Source organism: Tamandua tetradactyla, chromosome 4 (genome assembly GCF_023851605.1).
Source record: "Tamandua tetradactyla isolate mTamTet1 chromosome 4, mTamTet1.pri, whole genome shotgun sequence".
In the NCBI taxonomy this organism is placed as follows: domain Eukaryota; kingdom Metazoa; phylum Chordata; class Mammalia; order Pilosa; family Myrmecophagidae; genus Tamandua; species Tamandua tetradactyla.
The window spans coordinates 150,085,723-150,109,529 of record NC_135330.1 but is presented as its reverse complement, the minus strand read 5'-3'; positions in this window follow the sequence as shown (position 1 = coordinate 150,109,529).

The following is a 23,807-nucleotide window of genomic DNA, read 5'->3' as shown; positions in this document are numbered from 1 at the left end:
GCAGAAGCTGAAAAAGCAGGCACAACAGAAGCTCCCTCCCTATGCAATGGTGGGCAAAGCCGTCAGCTAAGGAATTCCAAAGACTGCAGCAGACCAGAACCGGAACGCTGAAGACCTTGAGCAGAAAACATGATCTTACCAATACCTCGATGTTACTCATCTAACCTCTGAAACCATGACCTAGTAAATTCGTATTGGTAAGTCAACCAGACTGTGGTATTTGGAAAACTAAGACAATCACCAAAACTCCCTTTAATTTTAGTCTTTGTGGTTTTATAAGGAAAAGAAGATGATTCCATATGCATTTAATATATTTTTGAATAACATAATTTACCACTTAGACATATAAAACAGAGAAAATTAATAGCTTTTCACCACATAATGAGCATATAATTATTAGTTTCACTAATAAAATCCTCAATCCAAATTCATAGTCCACTCTTTCTTGGAAAAGATGTTTTCTTTAAACTAAGGTATCTAGAAGTGATTTGGAGTTAGTATATGCTTGACATTAAAGGTAGCAATGTAAGATGCAGTATATAAATGGAGAGATAACCTGATTTTGTCTAACTAGGGGCAAGAGCAAAAAAATTGATGACCACTATTACCGATATGATCTAATTATTTCCTAGAAGTTTTGATAATTCATGTGGGAAGAGGTGAAATTATCAGCAGTTGACATGATAGCTACCTTTACACCTTACAGAAATCAATTGGAAGTCTATTATATCCAGAAATAAGATTCATAAAGACCCTAGTTAAAAGGTAAAAATATAGAAGTTAATATTTTTATGTAAGTTATTCATATTTCAGGTATCAACTTAAATATATCTTCTAGATGAAATTTCTGAAAGCTCTTAAATCATCCTAGCATATTCTTTTTCTTCTTCAAGGTTTTATCAACATTGTAATACTATAATTACTTTTGCAAGCATTTTATAAAGAAGTGTAAATTTGGTATTTCCCAACACATGCTAATAGGAATATTTTTAATATTATAAGGTGTTTCTAAACTTTATCTAGAAAAATGAATTAATACAAGTAGTTAGAAATATTTGTACAAAGGAAAATGAGAAGGGAATATATATCCCCCTATTAATTAAATATATTGTAATTTAAACTACATAAAATAGCATTATATTGGCTTAGAAACAGAAAGACCATTTAGAAAGCAAAGCATTTATAGATGTACACAAATGAGTGAGAAAAGAATATTGACTTTCTATTTCAATATCTTAATTGTTTTATTTTTTTTCCTACATTACACCCAAGATGTTCCCAAATCTAATTAGGTAAACAAATAATTTTAATGAACATGTTGGATTTAGTATGTAGCATCATTTTCTCACTTGCTTGAAAGTTCAAATTACGATAAGTAATTGGGCTTAGTTTACACCTAGTCTTCTGAACTTTTTGCCATTTCACAGTTTCTGTCCAGTTATTACCTTTCATTTTAATTTGCTAAAGCTGATGAAATGCAATACACCTGAAATGGTTTGGCTTTTATAATGGGCATTTATTCACTTAAAACTTGCAATTCTGAGGCTCTGAAAATGTCCAAATCAAGGCATCAACAAGTGATGCTTTCTCCTGGAAGACCAGTTACCATTAATCTTAGCGTCTCTGTCACATGACAAGGCACCAGGGACATATGCTCGTCCTTCCCTTTACTGCAGGTTTCGTTGCTTTCAGTTCTGTCTGCTTCATCCTGTGGCTTTCCTTGTGAGCTTCTGAATGCCCTTCCCTCTCAGCCTCTCTGGCTTTTCTCTTTCAGCTTCTCTGTCTTTCTCTGTGTGCTTCTCTCTTAGCTTCTATCTTCCATGCTCTTATAAAGGACCCCAGTAAGAGGACTAATACCACTCTGAATGAGCTAGGTCACTGACATCTCAACTTAAGGTCTTACTCACCAAAAGATCCAACTTACCATGGGTCCACACCCACAGAAATGGGTTTGCTTTAGGGAAATGATCTTTTTTGGGGGTACATACAGCATCAAACCATCACACCTGTGAAATACCCTTAATAGTGGTTTGAGCCACAAATGATGTGTGGGCAGGCAGTAATTCTCTATGGCAATGACAGCTAAAAGTCCAAGCAGAGTTCCAACGTTTCCTTGCATAATTTGCTGGCCTCCCAGTCAAACAGAGCCATCTCCTGACAAAGGCCTCTATCACTCTCACCACGCCCCCAATACAGACACGTGTGAAAACAGCCCTACTTCCCAGGACCTACTAAATATTTTCTCCATACTTCTATATTTTCTTTGCAATATTCACCACCAAAGAAAGCTTGTATTTGTGAAAATTGACAAGAGCTTTATTGGCCATTTATTTTTCCTATTTTATGAACTGTCCCTGTGATTTTTGTCCCTTTCTGTTGGGTAACTTTTATTTTTCCTATCGTTAAGAATTATAATGCATTCTCTCTACAGAGGAATTAGAGTTTATTTATAAATCCTTTGTCAGAAACAGGTAATGCCTTCTCTATTTCTAGACAATCGTTAAAGAATATGTATCCTTTGATTTTTCAACATTTTTGAGCTAAATTAATCAGTTACCAAAATTTTCATTTACAATTTTCGTTTTCATGTCTTCTTTAACATCTTTTTTCATTCCATTGGGTCATAAAGATATTTTCTATAAATATTCTAAACATTTTGGAATACTTCATTCCATACTTATATGTTTAGTAAACCTGTGTTTTGGAATTTTCCTTGCTCTTTCTGTTTTCATTTTTACATATGAATTTTTTTTTTTTTTCACATGGGCAGGCACCAGGAATCAAACCCAGGTCCTCTGGCATGGCAGGCAAGCATTCTTGCCTTCTGAGCCACCATGGCCCACCCTTTACATATGAATTTTAAGATCAGTTTACTAAGTTGCACAAAAGAAAATATACTTAGAATTTTGAAGAAAATTGAATTGAATTTTAAGGATAGTTGGTGACTTGCCGTTTTTATAATATTAGCTCATAAATAGTTCTCTCTATTGATAAAAATTATTAATATGCTTCAAATATTTTATAATTTTCTCTGAGTCATGTAATTTATTTTAATCTTCCTAGGCATCTATACATGTACTGCAAATGATTTTTTATATTTAACAGCATTTTATAAATATTTGTCTCTAAACAAATTTTGCATCCATTGAAATTGCTTCACCTAATAAAATTGCTGAAACTTTATATTATTTGTTTGTATTTTTTCTTTACCTCTATTAAACTTAATCTGAATTTTATGATATTGCTTGTGAATTTTAATACTCTAGCTTAATTTAGTTTTCCTTATGTATTCCTTACAGTATTTTTATGACTGTTTTAAAGAATGATTAATATAAACAATGGTAAAGAATTTTTGTCTTGTCTTGATTTTGAAGAGAAGAAATATGTGTCATATATACAGATGATCTAAATCAAGTTATATTATAAGGTAGTTTCTTAAAATCATAATTGGTCTCAAACAGTTTTTATAGAAAAATTTTCTACATTTACAGAAAAGATTTCCATTTCTCCTTTAACATATTATGTAACACATTATAGTTTCTCTAATTAAAATCATCCAAACCTAGCCTAGTTTTTTGTTTGTTGTTTGTTTTCCTTTTGCATAGGCAGGCACCAGGAATCGGACCCGGGTCTCTGGCATGGCAGGCAAGAACTCTGCTGCTGAGCCACCGTGGCCCGCCGTAGCCTAGCTTTGATATCATGTTTTTGCAAATTTTATAAACTTAGCAGAAGCTTATAAACTATTTTTTCAAATTGATGGACAGATGTTTCAAATTGGAATTAATGGTTTTTGAGTGTGTGAGAGTACTAATTTTGATTAGTACTAATATAGGGACCTGATAATTTTGTGACAGAATGTTCTTGACTTCTACTCAATTTTTAAAATGTCATGGGTTATTCAGTCTTCTCTTCTATCTTGAATCTGCTTTGGTAAGGGCCACTTTCTCTTATGTTTTCAAATTCATTGATGCAAAAGTACTCATAATATGTTAATTTAAAATATCTGAATATTTATATGTTTTCTCTATGATTTTATTTTAATATCTTAATTTAATTTATAACTATGAACAAGTTACTTACATCCCTTGTGATTCATCTGTAAGTGGGAATGATGACAACGCTCTATATTTGTGAATCTGTCAAATATTTTCCAAAGTGGCTACACATAACCTGATCAGTGGCATGTAATGTATTATTAAGAGTTATCATGCTGAAATCTGTCTCACGTAGTGGAGAGCAGAGAATGAAATAGATATAAGTATAGTAATAGAATAATTAATGAAGTCATGTTTACAGAGTTCATTTTTAGTGTGAAGTAAACTGCTAAAAGGAAAAGTTATTATCTTTGTGATTTCAGCATGCATTCTTTCTATGGGCCTCAATTTAATGATCTGTTTGAATACAGATAAAATGTTTACCTCAAAGACTATATTGATGAATAGATAGATCTGTTTATTTGATCTCCACTGACTGTCTGAAATATAGCTGAGAATAAATGTACTGTTTATTTTCACCAGAATATAAAGCCAAGATACTAATACATTTACAAAATTTCTGGTGCCAAACAAAATATTTTATCTTTTAGTAAATAGCTGATCTTTGTTGAAATCAGTTTAATTAAGCCTTTCTTCAGAAAATTGTCTAATACATATCTATATTTGCATAAAAAAGTAATACTAACTTGTATATTCAAACAAATGTAAACTGTAAATATATTCTTTGAGTCATGGAAAGGAATCATATTGTTCACATATCGTTTTTTTTTTGCTGACATTCATTCACAAGGGAATAATTTATTTTTCCCTTTTTCTTAGTTTTTGCTAAATAATTTAGAACTGGAAAGAAAGCTTCCTAGCTGTCATTCAAACTTTTCTAAAAAATTAATTTAAGAATCATGGTAAGCCTGAGAAAAATTGTTTTCTGTGAAGGACTAGCATATATATGTATTTTGAATGAAAGCATTTGACATAGCATCAAATCACAAATTGTTACAGACTTACTACTAAACTTTAACAAAAGTTGCAAATACATTTTTCTTGAAATATTCACTAAACTTACAAGAATCATTTTAGTTTGAAAATAGTCTCTGTTCTAAATTTATCTTTTTAAATTTGATTTCACTCTTTCAGGCAAGTAATGCAGCACGAAGAGTTTTATTTTAGGAATTGGCTCATGCAACTATAGAGATTTGCAAGTCTGAATTCTGTAAGGCAGATCACAATCTGGAAACTATGATGAAGGCGAAATTATAGTCCCCTTGATAATTGGCTAGCTGAAGAAAAGTAAAAATAATATTTGTGATTACTGAAATCCTCAGTTCTCACTGTAAGGCCTTCCAATGATTGGATGAGGGAACTTCCCTCACTGCTGAAAACAATCTCCTTTGTTATTTTAGATGCAACCAGCTATACAGTCAATCAGCTTATTAATGATTTAGATCTACCAATGAAATACAGTAACACAATAACAATCAGGCCAGTGCTTATTTCATTGAACAGCTGGATCTCTAACCCAGCCAAGTTCATAAGTGAAATTAGCCATCATAGCCCACCCCTTGTCAATGTGGTGTCCATGCACATCTCCTTAAATCAAACATAATCTCTAAATAAAGACAATAATATAGCCATACTTTTGCCTAACATAATTAAACTGTCCTACATACAACTGGAAACACACTAACCCTTTCTCCAAAAGAGGATGCAAGTCCTCGGATAATGTTCATCTTATCTTTGGTATACTACAACTTAAATAATACTACATAAAATTAATATAATTTGTGTAGTATGATAAGGGGATAAGAGAGTGAAGAAATCAAATATAAATGTATTTATATACATATATGAAATATCTTCAGAAGCACTGCTGTATGGAATACCGTTAGGGTGGATATGGCATTCTGTATGTTCATGGATGTAGCTTTGGCAGACAGAGAAAGCAAACTTTTATTCAGAGCATGTGCTCTAAATGCTTCTATTTCCATGATGAAAGTATAAAATATAATCAACCTGACACCAGGTAGCTGATAGCCTCATGGAATGGTTCTCTATTAGGAATAGACTGTTGGTCTCTGCTACTGGCAGATTGGGCACTTAGCAGTGGCTGTAGCCAGGTTAGCCTCAGTGAGTAGACATCCATGTTGATAAAATCACGCATTACCTACAAAAAAGTAAATGAGAAAACTACAAGAGTTAATAAAATAATTCAGGAAATTTGCAACTTACAGGACAAACACATGAAAATCAAATCAAATGGCATTGCAAGAGTCCCTAAATTGCCAAAAGAATATTGAAAAGAACATATTTGAAAGTTCAAGCTTCTTAATTTCAAAGCTTCGTAGAAAGCCACAGTATTGAAGTGTGGTATTGGCATCAAAATTGATCATAGCATAGCATAGCATAGAGTTGAGATTCCAGGAATGAACCCACACTATAGGACAACTGACTTTCAAAAATGATACCTATTACACTAAATGGTGCTGGGGAAACTGGATATCTACAGGTATAGGAATGATGTGGAATCCCTTTATCACACTGTATTAAAAAATTAATTCAAAATGTATCAAGAATAAACATAAGGACTAAAACCATAAATTCTAGTAAAATATACGGGACACCTCAGAATTTGGATTTGGCAGTGAATTGTTAAATATGAAACCAAAGCCACAATCAGGCACAAGCAATGAAAGAAAAACATAGATAACATGGACTTTAGCAACATGAAAACTTTCGTATATCAAAGGACATTATCAAAAAACTGAAAAGGTACCCTAAAAGAGAAATTTGTTGAAACCGTATATCTGGTACAAAGTCATAATATATAATGAACTCCTATAGCTCAACAACTAAAAGACAAACAACCCAATTTAAAAAATGAGCAAAGTATGTGTATAGACCTTTACCTGAATAGGGAGTAAAAATGCCCAATAAGCACTTGAAAAATGCTCAACATGAATGGTCTTCAGGAAAATGCAATTCTGAATCACAATGAGATACCACTTCACATACACTAGGATAGCTATCATGAAATTAACAAAAAATAACAAGTGTTGGAGATGATGTGGAAAAATTGGGGTCCTTATTCATTGCTGGCAAGACTGTAAAATGATGCAGCCACTTTGGAAAACGGTTTTAGCATTTCCTCAGAAAATTGAACGCAGAATTACAAATGATCTTTCAATTTCACTTCTAGGTATATACCTGAAATGAGTGAAAGCAAGGGCTCCAACAGATATGTGATCAGCAATCTTCATAGTAGCATTACTCAAAATAGCCAAACAGTGGAAGTGTTATATCTACTTGATCTGAGCATTATATGACACATATTAGGATATTGAGCCTTTTTTTGAGTGAACTTTCAAAACATCATGTCAAGGAGATTTCTTACAATACTTCAAAGCCTTATGCAAAGTAAATAGTCAATAAATGGGTGTTGAATGAATGGGTGAAATTACTTAATTATATGGTTCACCACTTAGAACCATTTTACACTCAAATTTGTTTACAAAGGTATAGTCTATCATATATAGTTCACATAATGTTTTATTTTCACTTTTGCTGTTTAGAAGCCCTGATGAACAATGGATATATTTTTTCTTTAAAATATTAAATACATTATGTCTATATTAACTTATTTTCTAGGACATACATTGGAAACATTGAGCTGTGTGATATAACTACCACAAATTAAACTCTGTATTTATAAATGCTATTTAATCACTGAAATAAAGCATGTTTTTAAAACTCCGGAAGTAAAAAATTGACATCTGATTTATATTGCTCTCTCTTCATAACAAAAGGGAGACACTTAACTGAGATTTGTTGAGCTCCTTTCATACAAAATTAAATAATTTTGAAACTCTCCCACATATTGTTGCCTTAATGTCATAAATTCTATATGTATCAGAAATTATTGGAAAAAAGTATTGAAAAACTATTTAAGAAAACAAAGACAGAGAATTTAAAATTATGATACTGTTCAAATGTACTTTTGCACTCCCTTATAATTCATCATTTGGATATGCTCACATCAAATCAAGGTGAATGAAGTTTTATCCATCTAAAATAAATTGAATTAAATAAAACTGGATACAGTTTTTTGCAGGCTCAGAATAATAAGGTTGAATTTGAATTGATGTCTTTGGAGTTTCTGAGGGAAATTTGTTTTAAAAATGTCACTATAATCCAGTTTCATTTGGCAATTTACTACTAAATGTCACTCAGGGATATTTTAAAATATTTTTTATATGTCAAGACTAAAATTTAAAAGTGGGAGAGGATAATATATATCATTTATGTCACAACCATTTGTTCCGTATTTGAGAATACTATTGCACAGAGGAAATAAGTAATGTGCTTAGTCACATAGCTAATGCAAACATGAATTGAAAAGATTGTTTTGATGTAAATACATTTTAATGTCTAACACTTTTCAACAGGGAAGTCATATAAAGAGAAATTTGGATGCCGACAACTCTTTTCAATGCACGGGTACAAGAACTTTTAAATAGAGGCATAAGTTGATATTCTGAGACTATAAAAAGGCTCTAAATAGTTAAAATTGAAACATGGACTTGAGCTATTTTAAATATAGGACATTTCAGACTTTCCTAGGACATCTTTAGCAATTGTCTTATTCCTGTTTCACTTCAACAGCTCTGCCCCTCTGCATCATGATGTAGTTCTGCCAGCTTCAAAGCCTAAATAATTCCTACACTGATCATGGGTTATTTGTATCCAACTGGTTCTCAATGGTCAAATGTTAAACGTATTGTTGCCAGATAACCCTGTTCAGTACCAGCCTGCAAGCCAACTGCAGTACTTATAACAGATGTCACTTTATAGTGCCAAGTATTAGTTTTTGTGTGTTCATGCTTGGTTATTTGCTTTTGCAATGGAATTATCATTTTATAGAGCCACATAAAATATAACGCTATTTTCTCCTTGCAGATATAGATTAGTCTGTTCTGTACATTTGCCATACTTGTGTCTGGAAAACAAACAAAAACACAATTCATATAGTGGGATCATACAATTGATGGTCTCTCAGTTCCTCATCTCCTGTTTCTTCTTTCTCATCTATCTGCAAACCCGCATCCATAAGTCAAATAAAATATTTGTATTTGAGTATTTTCACTCTATTACCCTTTCTTCAAAATGGCAGGATGATCTTACTTTAACATGCGATCTTTATCTCTTTAAGGACAAAATAAGAAACTCTTCAGAAAGGAGATATCACTTATAGCGCGTATCAAGAACAGAATCATTGTTAAATGTCTCAGATCATTCTGTAAGCAAACAAATATGATATGGAGGAATATGATCTCAACCAATTATCTGGAGAAGTTTTCTTAGAGAAACTTTAAGGATACAGGATGTGCATTGGAGTAAAGCACTTAAGGTGATATCTAAAATTGACTGATTAGGGAAAAACATGTACACAAAGAAAATTTTTAAAAATAACTTTATAGTTTATTTTATTGTGCCTTACTGCAAAGCAGAATTTTTAAGTAAGATTTTTGTGGAGCTGAGCTTGGTAATTCAACGTTTATATTAAAGGTAAAAACAGACATTGTGGTTAATTATTTTAATTTTTGTTAATAATTTTGCTTTTGATAATCAAATTAATATTTTTTATTTTCAAAATTATTTTATGGAGTTTAATAAAAATGTGTAAAATTGCTCCATTTACATTAATATAATACTTATTCTTTATTTTTTTATCCTAAATACTTCTTGTTCATAATATTCTTATTCAAAATTGGGTGTACTTAATTCATCAGGAAAAGCAATGATAACTAAACAAGATATTAAGTATTAGATATTAAATAACTGGAATTGTCCCCAACAAATTTGTGTTGGAAATTTAGTAACAGATGTCTAAGCTTCTATATAGGATATTTTGATTCAGGATGCTGAACTTATATCAAGGCAAGTATATGAGCCAAAAGATGAATTGTCAACAATGAATTTCCAAAATAGTCTCATGTACATAAAAATATAGGCATATATGGAAGAAAGATAGATATTGCAAGATGTCTACATTTACCATCATTTAAACAATCTTTCTGCTAAATAGTCTGTTGTAATTCATTCATTATTAAGGAGAAGAACATACACTTGAAGACAGACAAGACCTTTAAAAATAAATTCTTGTCGGGTGAAAATCTAGGTAGATTGGCATAAAACAGGACTATAGAAGTTATGAATTCTGAAATCAGTGTGCCCTGGAACATAATATTCATTCTCTGCAATGAAACTGCCTCATGGATAATATTCAATTGTAATACCCATTTAAAAGGAACAAGTAATCCGGCATTCTCTTTGAAGTGCCAAAAAATTCTCAGACATAAAGCACAAGTATCCTGATCCAAGCGTGTGCAACTTCTCATAAGAGGCAAGTGGCAGATGATCTAGCCTTCATATGGATAATGGAATTATCTTACATAAAAGTTGTATCAATAAAAGGAGTTTTCATGAAAAAAGGTATCGTTTAAATTTTTGTAGAAAGTTTGTCAAAATAGTTGGTAAATTTAGACATAACCACCCTGAAATTTTGATCGACTTAATAAATCAAGTCTACCTAAAATCTATGAATGACATTTTTAAAATCTCATCATTTAGACTTTCTTAATTCAATTTTAATAATTAAAGGTGTCTTTCTGAAAATAGAATACAGCCTAATTCAAATGGCTGAAGTCAGTGGTATCCAGATGATTTATTATTGTATTTACTAACTTTCACATAATGTTTAGTATGATCTAATAATAATGGTGACATTTACTCAGTGAAAATAATCACATGGACAAGGTTTGAAACAGGGAACAGTCCAGCACTGACCTCTTATATTGGATGACTCCCCAAAACTTCATTGCATATTTACAAAATTTTCTCATTCCCCATTTAATGAATTTCCCATAGCCCTATCTATTGTGAGGGTGAGTGCCCCATTTTATAACTTTCTGTAATAACATAGTTTCTTCTGAATGTGATAGAATGAGTATTTCACATGACCTGAACATCTCCAAAATAATGAAAAAAAAACCAGACAAATCCAAATTTCAAATTATCCACCAAGCAAAACATCAATATCAAAAATTAAAAAACAAACAAACAAACAAACAAAAAAATGACCAACAAATTGCAAAGAATTGCGTAGCCGCACAGCAAAAGAGATTAAAGAAAGTTGGACATCATGTTATGATTTAAGGTCACTGCAGGAACAGGACTGAGCACTCTTCCCAACAGCCAGCACCAATGCGCCAAGCATGGGAGTCAGACACATCAGCGGTCCATCCTCCAGGCCCTGTCAAGCCTTTAAGTGATTACGGCCCTGGCCAGGGCTGTAAATTAATTTAAAATAAACAGACTAATTTACTCTAATGAATACATATTTATAATAAATACGTATCGATGTTATGCCTCTGTATTAATGTTTCCTGTCTTTACATGTAAGTTAATTATATACAAAGGACTACAGGATGTTGATTTTTTTGGGAGGTGGTGGTGCATAGTCTGAGAATTGAACCCGGATTTCCTGCATGAAAGGTGGCCATTCTAACCACTGAACTACCTGTGCACCTTACAAGATGTGGATTTGGAGGTGATTGTTTTCACAACGGATGGAGAGTATCAGAACATTAAAAATCCTAAACAATAGAAAAATGCTGAATCTTCTTTCAAAGAATTGAACAAAATACTTTATCATGCTAGGAATTTGTATAACATTGTAGGCAAAGGCATTAATTCCAAATACAGATTTATAGGCATGTCTTGTTTTGTCCAATTTCTCATTTCGACTACTGTGAAGTTGCCTAAAATGTCTGGTCCTCGAATCTATGTATAAAAATGGATAGCAATAATACTGTACTATTTTATTGAATTTTTGTCATATTTAAAAGTGTTAGTCCATGTAAAACACTAAGGACAGTGCTTTGCAAATTGTAAAAACTCAAAGAATCTTAAATATTATGATTAATTTAAATGCATAAAACACAATCAAAATAAATGTAAATTATAAATTAGCTCTTATTCAGCTCTACTTATTCTCAGCTTTTTCTTTCATTCATGCATCAGTGAAATTATTCATTCATTTTTAACGCATTCCTATTTATCATCACAGTAAACACTGGTATGCCATAATTATCAATTGATGAATTATGAATGCATGAATAATGAACAAAAATTAGGTCATATTAATTTTTCTCTCCCATATTTCTGTTTTCTATTGCATTGATCTCTGCTCTGATTTTATGATTTCCTAACTTATGTTTGTTTTGAATTTTAGAAATTTAACATATTTCCTTTTAAACATATTCAGATATATATTTCAGTACTGTTCATTGCATTCACAATGCTGTCTACTATTGCCAGCATCCACTACTAAAACATTTCCATTATTCCAAACAGAAGCCCTGTATATTTTAACCATTAACCTCTAATTCCCTAACCCTACCCCATCCCCTGGAAACCTAAATTCTAGACTCTGGCTGTATGAGTTTGCTTATTATAATTTTTTAAATCAGTGATATCATACAATATTTGTCTTTTTGTATTTGATTCATATGACTCAACATGATATCTTCAAGGCTCATCAATGTTGTCACATGGATCAAGACAATTCTTTTTTATGGCTAAATAATATTCTATGTATACACAACATTTTTTTCATCCATTTATTGGTTGATGGGCACTAGGGTTGCTGCCATCTTTTGGCAATTGTTAATAATGCTGCTGGGAACATCAGTGTTCATAAAATGAAAAATGTTGGCATCTCATTTGGCATCACAAATGTTGGTACCTAGAAGTGGGATTATGAATCATATGGTAGCTTTCTGAGAAGCCCACAAACTGTCCTCCCCAGTGGCTGCACCATTTTACACTGTCAGTAGCAAGAATGACTGTTCCTACTTCTCCACATCTTCTCGAACACTTGTTATTTTCCATTATTTTTTAATAGCAGACATTCTAATGGCGTGAAATGATTTCTCACACTGGTTTTGATTTACATTTCACTGATAGATGATGATATTGAGCGTCATTTCATGTGATTTGTATATCTTGTTTACAAAGATGTCTATTGCAGTCTTTTGCCCATTTTTAAAATCAGTTTCTCTGACATTACTGTTAGGCTGAAGGATTTCTTTATAGATTCTGAATATGTGGTTTCCAAATATTTTCTGTCACTGTGTATTTATTTGCATCAAATAAAGTTGTTGTTTTACTTTCATTACAATGTTCTTGAATTGCCAACATTTTTCATTTTATGAAATCCAATTTATCAATTTTTTTTTCTTTTATTGCTGTATGTTTTGGGATGATATCTAAGAAGCCATTGTCTAACACAAGGTCCTGAAGATGCTTCCTTTGGTTGGCTTGTAATTCTAGCTTTTATATTCAGGTCTTTGATTCAGTTTGAGTTGATTGTTTTTTTTGCAAGTGACATCTAGTTTTCCCAGAATCTTTTCTTAAAGAGACTATTCTTTCCCAATTGAGTATTCTTTGCCACATTGCTAAAAATCAGTTGTCCAAGAGTTAAGAGGAGGTTTAGATTTCCTATTTCACAAGGGTGTATTTATTGGTTTTCTCTTGGGAACAATGAAATTATCTAAAACTGGAATGCTGATGTACTGTGGACTTTGGGCACTATCTATGATGCCTGATGAATGCAAGTGGCTGAAGGATGCACTGACTGAGAAGTAATTGGTGAACGATGGTGTATACTTATAAACAAAGATTGTGCTGCTACCAAAAAAAAAAAAAAAAAAACAAAGTCATGAGATATGCAATGATGTGAATGAACATCTGGGACATTTGGTGAGGCAAAATAAGCCAGAAACAAAAGAACAGCAATGGTACGGTTACCTTTAGAAAATGCTTATAAGAAAACAGGGACCTAGATTGTAAGCTTTTAGAGCAAACACATTAAGTCCTAAGTAGTGATTATTATTTCTGGGTTTCAAGAGGCTGTTATAAATATATATATAACCTGATATTTAGAGATAAGAATGAAGCCAATCGTGTTGAGGGTAAAGTAATTCAGAACACAACGGTAAGGAAGACGGTGTCTATATTTTAGAATCACACATTCTATTTGAGGCCAAAGGAAGAAAGATTTATTTGCTCTGGAACCGAAATTTCCTGCAGCACATAATTTAGCACATATATATATATATATATATATATATATATATATATATATATATATATATATATATTTTAGGAAATACACTAGTCAAAATATAAGTTTTGTACCAAATAAACATTTCTTACTTTAGTCTCACAAAGAAGTTGAAGTTGAAGTTGAAGTTTTAAAATATGTGTGACCATCTATTTATTTATTTATTTTTTTGCATGGGCAGGCAAAAGGAATTGTACCCAGGTCTCCAGCATGGCAGGCGAGAACTCTACCTGCTGAGCCACCATGGCCTGCCTGACCATCTATTTTTAACACCCTGCAATATTGGCACTCCTTTGTTCTTCCTCATGCAAAAACATTTTTTTAATTTTTGCATTTACTCACTGTATTAGTTAGGGTTCTAGAGAAACAGAATCAACAGGGAACACTTGCAAATATAAAATTTATAAAAGTGTCTCACATGACCGCAGGAACACAGAGTCCAAATCCACAGGGCAGGCTGTGAAGCTGATGACTCCAATGGAGGATCTGGATGAACTCCGCAGGAGAGTCTCACCAGCTGAAGCAGGAATGGGGCCTGTCTCCTCTGAGTCCTCCTTAAGGCTTCCCATAATTAGATTCAGCATCACTAATTGTAGAAGACATTCCCCTTTGGCTGATTACAAATGGAATCAGCTGTGGGTGCAGCTGACGTAATCATGACCTAATCCTATGAAATCTCCTCATTGCAACAGACAGGCCAGTACTTGCCCAATCAGATAAACACCTACCACAACAGGGCCAAGCTGACACATGTCCCCAACCACGGCAGTCCACCCCTTGTCAACTTGGCATCTATACATATATCACCTTAAACCATACTTAATTTCCAAATGAAAACAAATAAGCACACATTTTTTTTTCTTTTACCTGACAATACACAGCTGTCCTGCATATAACTGGAAACACATTATATCTCTCCAGAATAGGGTGCAAATCCTTAGGCAACATTCATTCTTAAAATTGTATAATTTTAATTTTAGAATTTTAAGAATTCACTACCTTCTTCTTCCACTACCCATTCCATGTTCCCTTTACCCTCAGTAAGCACTTCAGCTGGCCGTGGTTCTTTGCCTAGTGGGGTGACCCAAACCTTCATTCCTGAAGTTTCAGAGCCATTAGTAGTCCTGCCTGGATTTTGTTGTTGCAGTTTTCCATTGATTTTAATCACAAGGCATGGTAGTACTAATAGACGCCCGGGGGGATCTCCTATATTCCAAGAAAACTCTTCTTTACCTCCATTATGTAGTTGCAGTCCTACTTCCTTCTGATAGTCAGGGTCAATTACCCCAGACAATAATGTAATCCCCTTCTTGGTGTGTTGATCCAGAGGCATAAGTAGACCAAATCTTAACTTGGTGGCAATCTTAACTTCCAGTTCAGTGGTATCACTGTTCTTTCTCCTGGAGGAAGCACACCCTGTTTTGGAACTAAAACATGTAGACCAGCAGAACTCAGGGTAGCAGGGACAGGAAGCAAAAATTTTCCTAGTGGATCACTAGGAGTAACCGTGAGTGGCACCACACCCATTTCCACCCCTTGGTTCCTGGACCCATGGATCCTGGCTATGGGAGAAACAGCACCATACAGTGGACGCTGATTCAGAGCATACACAGCTTCCTGGAGAACATTACCCCAGCCTTTCAAGTTTTTACCACCTAGTTGGCACCATAATTGAGTTTTCAAAAGGCCATTCCACCGTTCTATCAATCCAGCTGCTTCTGGATGATGGGGAACATGGTAAGACCAGAGAATTCCGTGAGCATGCACCCATTCCCGCACTGCATTTGCTGTGAAGTGTGTTCCTTGATCCGAAGCAATGTTATGTGGAATACCATGACGATGGATAAGGCATTCTGTAAGCCCACGGATGGTAGGTTTGGTAGAAGCATTGCGTTCAGGGAAACCAAACCCATATCCAGAGTATGTTTTTATTCCAGTTAGAACAATCACTGTCCCTTCCATGAAGGGAGTGGTCCAATGTAATCAACCTGCCACCATGTAGTTGGCTGGTCACCTCGGGGAATGGTGCCATATCAGGGGCTGAGTGTGGGTCTCTGCTGCTAGCAGATTGGGCACTCACCAGTGGCTGTAGCCAGGTCAGCCTTGGTGAGTGGAAGTCCATGTTGCTGAGCCCATGCATAACCTCCATCCCTACCACCATGACCACTTTGTTCATAAGCCAATTGGGCAATGACAGGAGTTGCTGGGGAAAGAGGTTGACTGGTATCCACAGAACGGGTCATCTTATCCACTTGATTATTAAAATCTTCCTCTGCTGAAGTCACCCTCTGGTGTGCATTCACATGGGGGACAAATATCTTCATGTTTTTAGCCCACTCAAAAAGGTCTATCCACATACTTCTTCCTCAGACCTCTTTGTCACCAATTTTCCAATTATGGTCTTTCCAAGTCCCTGACCATCAGCCAAACCATTAGCAACAGCCCATGAGTCAGTATACAAATGCACCTCTGGCCAGTTTTCCTTCCAAGCAAAATGAACAACCAGGTGCACTGCTCGAAGTTCTGCCCACTGGGAGGATTTTCCCTCACCACTGTCCTTCAAGGACACCCCAGAAAGGGGTTGTAATGCTGCAGTTGTCCACTTTCGGGTAGTACCTGCATATCATGCTGAATCATCTGTAAACCAGGCCCGAGTTTTCTCTTCCTAAGTCAATTCGCTGTAAGGAACTCCCTAAGAGGCCATAGCTCTGGTCTGGGAAAGAGGAGGTAATGTGGCAGCAGGAGTGGAAACCATGGGCATTTGTGCCACTTCTTCATGTAACTTACTTGTGCCTTCAGGACCTGCTCTGTCTCTATCTCGTATATACCATTTCCATTTTACAATAGAGTGCTGTTGTGCGCACCCAACTTTATGGATTGGTGGGTCAGACAACACCCAACTCATGATAGGCAACTCAGGTCTCATAGTAACTTGGTGGCCCATGGTTAAGCATTCAGTTTCTACTAAGGCCCAGTAGCAGGCCAAAAGCTGTTTCTCAAAAGGAGAGTAGTTATCTGCAGCAGATGGTAAGGCTTTGCTCCAAAATCCTAAGGGTCTGCGTTGTGATTCTCCTATAGGGGCCTGCCAAAGGCTCCAGACAACATTTCTATTTGCCACTGACACTTCCAGCACCATTGGAGCTGCTGGATCATACGGCCCAAGTGGCACAGCAGCTTGCACAGCAGCCTGGACTTGTCACAGAGCCTCCTCTTGTTCAGGTCCCCACTCAAAATTAGCAGTTTTTCTGGTCACTTGATAAATGGGCTGGAGTAGCACACCCAAATGAGGAATATGTTGTTGCCAAAATCCAAAAAGACCAACTAGGCGTTGTGCCTCTCTTTTGACTGTGGGAGGGGCCAGATGCAGCAACTTATCCTTTACCTTAGAAGGGAAATCTCGACATGCCCCACACCACTGGACACCTAGAAATTTTACTGAGGTGGAAGGCCCCTGTATTTTTGTTGGATTTATCTCCCATCCCCTGACACGCAAATGCTTTACCAGTAAATCTAGAGTAGTTGCTACTTTTGCTCCCTAGGTCCAATCAACATGATATCATCAATATAATGGACCAGTGTGATGTCTTGTGGGAGGCAGAAATGATCAAGGTCTCTGCGAACAAGATTATGACATAGGGCTGGACAGTTGATATACCCCTGAGGTAGGACAGTGAAAGTATTTTGCTGACCTTGCCAGCTGAAAGCAAACTGTTTCTGGTGGTCCTTACTAATAATTATTGAGAAAAAAGCATTTGCCAGATCAATAGCTGCATACCAGGTACCAGGGGATGTATTGATTTGCTCAAGCAATGATGCTACATCTGGAAAAGTGCTGCAATTGGAATTACTGCCCGGTTGAGCTTACAATAATTCACTGTCATTCTCCAAGACCCATCTGTTTTCTGCACAGGCCTAAGAGGAGGGTTGAATGGGGATGTGGTGGGAATCACCACCCCTGCATCTTTCAAGTCCTTAAGAGTGGCAGTAATCTCTGCAATCCCTCCAGGAATACAGTATTGTTTCTGATTTACTATTTTGCTTGGTAGGGGCAGTTCTAGTGGCTTCCACTTGGCCTTTCCCACCATAATAGCCTTCACTGCACGAGTTAGAGAGCCAACGTGGGGATTCTGCCAGTTTCTCAGTATGTCTATGCCAATTATACATTCCAGAAGTGGGGAAATAACTACAGGATTGGTCCAGGGGCTTACTGGACCCACTCTGAGACAAACCTGAGCTAAAACTCCATTGATCACCTGGCCTCCATAAGCCCCCACTCTGACTGGTGGTCCAGAGTGATGTTTTGGGTCCCCTGGAATTAATGTCACTTCTGAACCAGTGTCTAATAATCCCCGAAATATCTGATCATTTCCTTTTCCCCAATGCACAGTTACCCTAGTAAAAGGCCGTCGGTCTCCTTGGGGAAGACTTGGAGGAGGATTAACAGTATAAATTTGTGGCTGTGTAACAGGTTTCCCCCCCAAAGGGACCTGGCCTCCCCTTCATTCAAGGGGCTCTGGGTCTGTAAACTATTTCAAGTCTGGAAACTGATTAAGGGGCCGTGACTCTGTGTTTTTGTAATTCAGGTTAGACTTCTGTTCCCTTGATCTAGAACTCTTTTGTTTATACAGCTCCAACAAAAATTTAGTAAACTGCCCTGCTATTGTATTTCTAGGTACCCCAAGATTTACTAGCCAATGCCACAAATCTCTGTGTGTCATATAATTCTGATGCCTCCTTTGAGTTTGCTGTCTATTATAATAGCCACGTCTACCCTGTCTTTGGTGATTAAGTGCTGCCACCTGGCTTCTGCCAACTCGGGATCCTGTCATCCCCATTGTGTTTAAGGATTCCAGCTCAGTGACAGAAGTTCCTACAGTAATATCTGACCTACAGAGATGTGTAACCACAGAGTTCTTTAGGGATGATGGTGCTAGTCTCACAAATTTATTTCTCACTGTTCTGGTAAAAGGTGCATCTTCTGGACATTCCTGTGTTGTAAGAGCAGGCTTTGCATGATAAATCCACTCTAACATTTCAATCTCTCTAAGCCTCTGAATCCCCTCATCTACATTATACCAGGGAAGTTCTGGCATTTCAACCTCAGGTAATATTGGTCACCGTTTGATCCATGTTTCAACCAACCACCCAAACAAGCTGCTAACACCTTTTCTAACTGCTTGAGCTATAACATTGAATGCAGAATCTCTGCTTAGTGGGCCCATATCAATAAATTCAGCCTGATCCAGCCTTATATTCCTCCCACCATTATCCCACACTCTTAAAATCCATTGCCACACATATTCCCCTGACTTCTGTCTATATAAATTGGAAAAGTCACACAGTTCTTTTGGAGTATAATGTACCTCCTCATGTGTGATACTTTGTACCTCACATTTAGGGGCCTGTTGGGACTTCAGTCTAGTTATAGGTCTGCAAGAAACGAGGGATGGTGGGGGTGGATCATGAAAAGAATTAGAAATATCTTCCAAGTCATTTGCTTCAGGGCCTTCATTTGCAGTTTCATCTGGTGAAACAAGATTAATCACTCTACTGCTAATCCCTTCAGAGGAAGTTAGGTGGCCAATTCCTCAAGGCAGGCTAGAGATGAGGCGGCTATGTCCTCAGGGCAGACTATTATAGGGTTATCTAGAGAAGGCTCAGCATGGCCTAGGGTTTCAACCTCATCCCCAACATCGTTATCAATCCATATGTCACCATCCCATTTTTCAGGGTCCCACTCCTTTCCAATCAATGCCCTCACTTTAATGGCAGATACCATGCAAGACTGAGATTTCAGTTTACATTCAAAGTTGCTACTCTAACAATAAGATTCTGAGTCTGATTTTCAGAGATCTCAAGTCTACAGCTACTGGAAATAAGATTTTCCTTCAGGATACTCATAGAAACGTCTACATCTTTCAGACGGCGCTTAAGCTTCTCGTTTGAAGCCTTAAGCCCATCCCTTTCACCCCTTAATGTAGCCAGTGTATTTAACAACAACCAACCAACATTTCTATAACTCTTATTTCTACAAAACTCTGTCAAGGTGTCAAAACCATTATCCCCTAGAGTCTGGCTCCATACGAGTGAAGCATTAGGAGAATCAAATGATGATATTTTGACTATCTCCTTTGCCAACTCACTCCATGGATTGGGAGTGTCATTCTGATTATGGGAATCAGAGTCCTTAGTGTCTCTGAGTCCAGTCAGAGTAGAAAAGCATTCACAAAAACCCATTTTTAAGATTCTATTTCTTAAGAACCACTCCCGGTACCAAGATGTATTAGTTAGGGTTCTCTAGAGAAACAGAATCAACAGGGAACACTTGCAAATATAAAATTTATAATAGTGTCTCACGTGACCACAGGAACGCAGAGTCTAAATTCACAGGGCAGGCTGTGAAGCTGACAACTCCAATGGGGGTTCTGGATGAACTCTGCAGGAGAGTCTCACCAGCCGAAGCAGGAATGGGACCTGTCTCCTCTGAGTCCTCCTTAAAAGGCTTCCCGTGATTAGATTTAGCATCACTAATTGTAGAAGACACTCCCCTTTGGCTGATTACAAATGGAATCAGCTGTGGATGCAGCTGACGTGATCATGACCTAATCCTATGAAATGTCCTCATTGCAATAGACAGGCCAGTACTTGCCCAATCAGATAAACAGGTACCACAACCCGGCCAAGTTGACACATGTCCCCAACCATGACACTCACTACCATTGTACACTCTAGGCATTCCTATACTATACCATCTCAATTTTTATAGCCTATTTTTCCTTATGGTTTCATATCCTAGAGTATATTAAGCAGATAATCAAAAATATTGGCAAATTCCCTTGAGGTATAGGAGAAAGAATAGGAAACTATTAAAGCTTACCATCAGGGAATTCTGTGGTCAAACTTTAGGGACAACCAAATCAATAGGCCATGCCCTTGATTCTAAGGCTTACACTTGTGAAGCTTTTGTAGGTAGCGGAGAAGTTTAGAGTACCTATAGGCATGCCTAAGAGTTACTTCTTGAGGACTTCTTTAGTTGCTCAGATGTGGCCTCATTCTCTCTAAGTCCAATTCTGAAAGTGAAATCATTTCCTTCCCCCGTACATGGGACATGACATCCAGTGGTGAAAGTCTCCCCGGTGATGGTGGGGGATGACTCCCAGGGATGATTCTTGTCCTGACACCATGGGATCAACAATTCCATCCTGACCAAATGGGGAAAAAGAAATGTAACTAATAAACTATCAGTGGCAGAGAGAATTGAAATAGCATCGAGAGGCTACTCTGGAGGTTGCTCTTACACAAATTTCAGTTAGACCTTTCTACCTGTCATATTTGCCAACCCCCAACCAGGACCATTCCACTCAATCCTAAAGAACACCTAGGGCAATATATAAGATCCCACAAGGATTCTAGGCACTAGAGTAACTTTCCAGAAACCTCCAACCTCCAGATGGGTCCCTGGTCCAGATAAGTCCTGAAACCTAGAGGCCCAGCCTCTCCAGAACATCAGATAGCTCCATCTCTCAACCCCATATTAGTTACAGACCTTTCCAATACGAAAAATTTAGAATGGCCGTAGTCCAAACACCCCTGAAGAGATGGATGGGAAGATCAAAGGTGATGGTGGAATTATACAGGAAGATAGGATTTAACAGATATGCATGAATGCGGAATCAGTAAATTGATATCTCTTTTAGTCTTTAGTATCTTAGAGCAGCTAGAAGTAAAAACCTAAAATTGTGGTATTGTAACCCACATCAAACTCTGAAATATGTTCTACAACTAATTGTGGTGCTGTGCTTTGAAATTTATTGCTTTTATATATACATATGTCATTTTTCACAAAAAAGAAGGAAAAGAGTAAATTATAATGATAAAAAATATTTAAGCCTTCCAGCCCCCTATATTCTCGAGTAGCTAGCAGGAAAAATCTGAAAGGATCCTATAGTAGGCCATGACAAACTCTAGGATCTGTCTTGTAACTACTTGTTGAAGAGTGCTTTGAAAACCATTGTTTTTTCTTTGCTTTGTATATATGTTATACAACAAAAAAGTCATTAAAAAAAATCAGTTGCTCGTAAATGTTAGGATTGATTTCTGAGGTCTTGGTTCAATTCTACTGGTCTACATCTCTGTCCTGAGCCAGTACCGTTCTGGTTAGATTACCATAACTTTCTCACAAATATTAAGATTGCGAAGTGTGAGTACTCCAAATTCCTTCTTTTTCAAGATGGAGTTAGCTTGCCTTGGGTAGTATTGACATGTTAATGATACTTAGTCTCCAATTCATGAACATGGAATGTCCTTCCATTTATGTAGGCCTTTGATTTCTTTTAGGAATGTTTTATAGTTTTCTCTGTACAAGTTCTTTTCATCTTTGATTAGAGGTATTCACAGATATAGGATTACATTACTTGCTTATGGGAATGGGATTTTTTTAATTAATTTCTAATTTTTCTTCCAATTGTTCATTACTGTGTATAAAAACACTGATGATTTTGCATGTTGATGTTGTACCCTGGCACTTTGCTGGATTCGTTTAATAGCTCTAGGAGCTTTGTTGTGGATTTTTCAGGCTTTTCTCTACATAGGACATCCATTTGCATCTGCAAATAGGAAAAATTTCACTTATTTTCTACCACACTGGATATCTTTTATTTCTTGTTCCTGCATAAGTTCTCTGGCAAGGACTTTCAGTAAAATGTTGAATAACAGAGTGGTGGCTGGTATCCTGTTCTTATTCCTGAATTTAGAAAGAAAGCTTTCAGTTTTTAACCATTAAGTTGGATATTAGATGTGAGCTTTTCATATATGCCTTTTACAAAGTTGAAAAAGTTTCCTTCTATTCTTACTGTTCTAAATTTATATCATAATTGGTGCTGGATTTTGTCAAAGGCCTTCTGTATATCAATTGAGAAGATGATGAGTTTTTCCCCCTTCATTCTGTTAATGTGGTATAATACAATATTTGATTTTCTTGTGTTGAACCACACTTGAATATCAGGGATAAATTCCACTTAATCATGTTTAATTCTTCTGATATGCTGTTGGATTTGATTTTCTAGTATTTTGTTGAAGATTTCTGAAACTAGTATTTTGTTGAAGATTTCTGAAGAGATATTGGTCTGCAGTTTTCTGTTCTTGTTGTAACTTTATCTGGTTTTGCTATGAGGGTGATGCTGGCCTCATAGAATGAATTAGGGAATGTTTTCCTCTCTTCAATTTTTTGGAAGAATTTGAATGGAAATGGAGTTAAATCTTCTTGGAATATTTGGTAGAATTCCCCTATCAAGCTATTTGGTCCTGAGCTTTTTTTTTTGGTTGGGTGTATTTTCATTACTGATTTTATCTCTTTACTAATAATTAGTTCATTGAGATGTAATCTCTTCTTGAGTCACTGTAGGTAGTTTGCAAGTTTCTAAGAAATTGTCCATTTCATCTAGATTATCTAATTTATTGGCATACAGTAGTTCATAATATCCTTTAAATGTCCTTTTCATTTAAGTAGAGTTTTGTAGTAATGTCCCTCTTTTCATTTCTGATTTTAGTTATTTGTATCTTCTCTTTTTTTTTTCTTTGTCAGTCCAGCTAAGGTTTATAAATTTATGATTTTTTCAAAGAACCAAATTTTG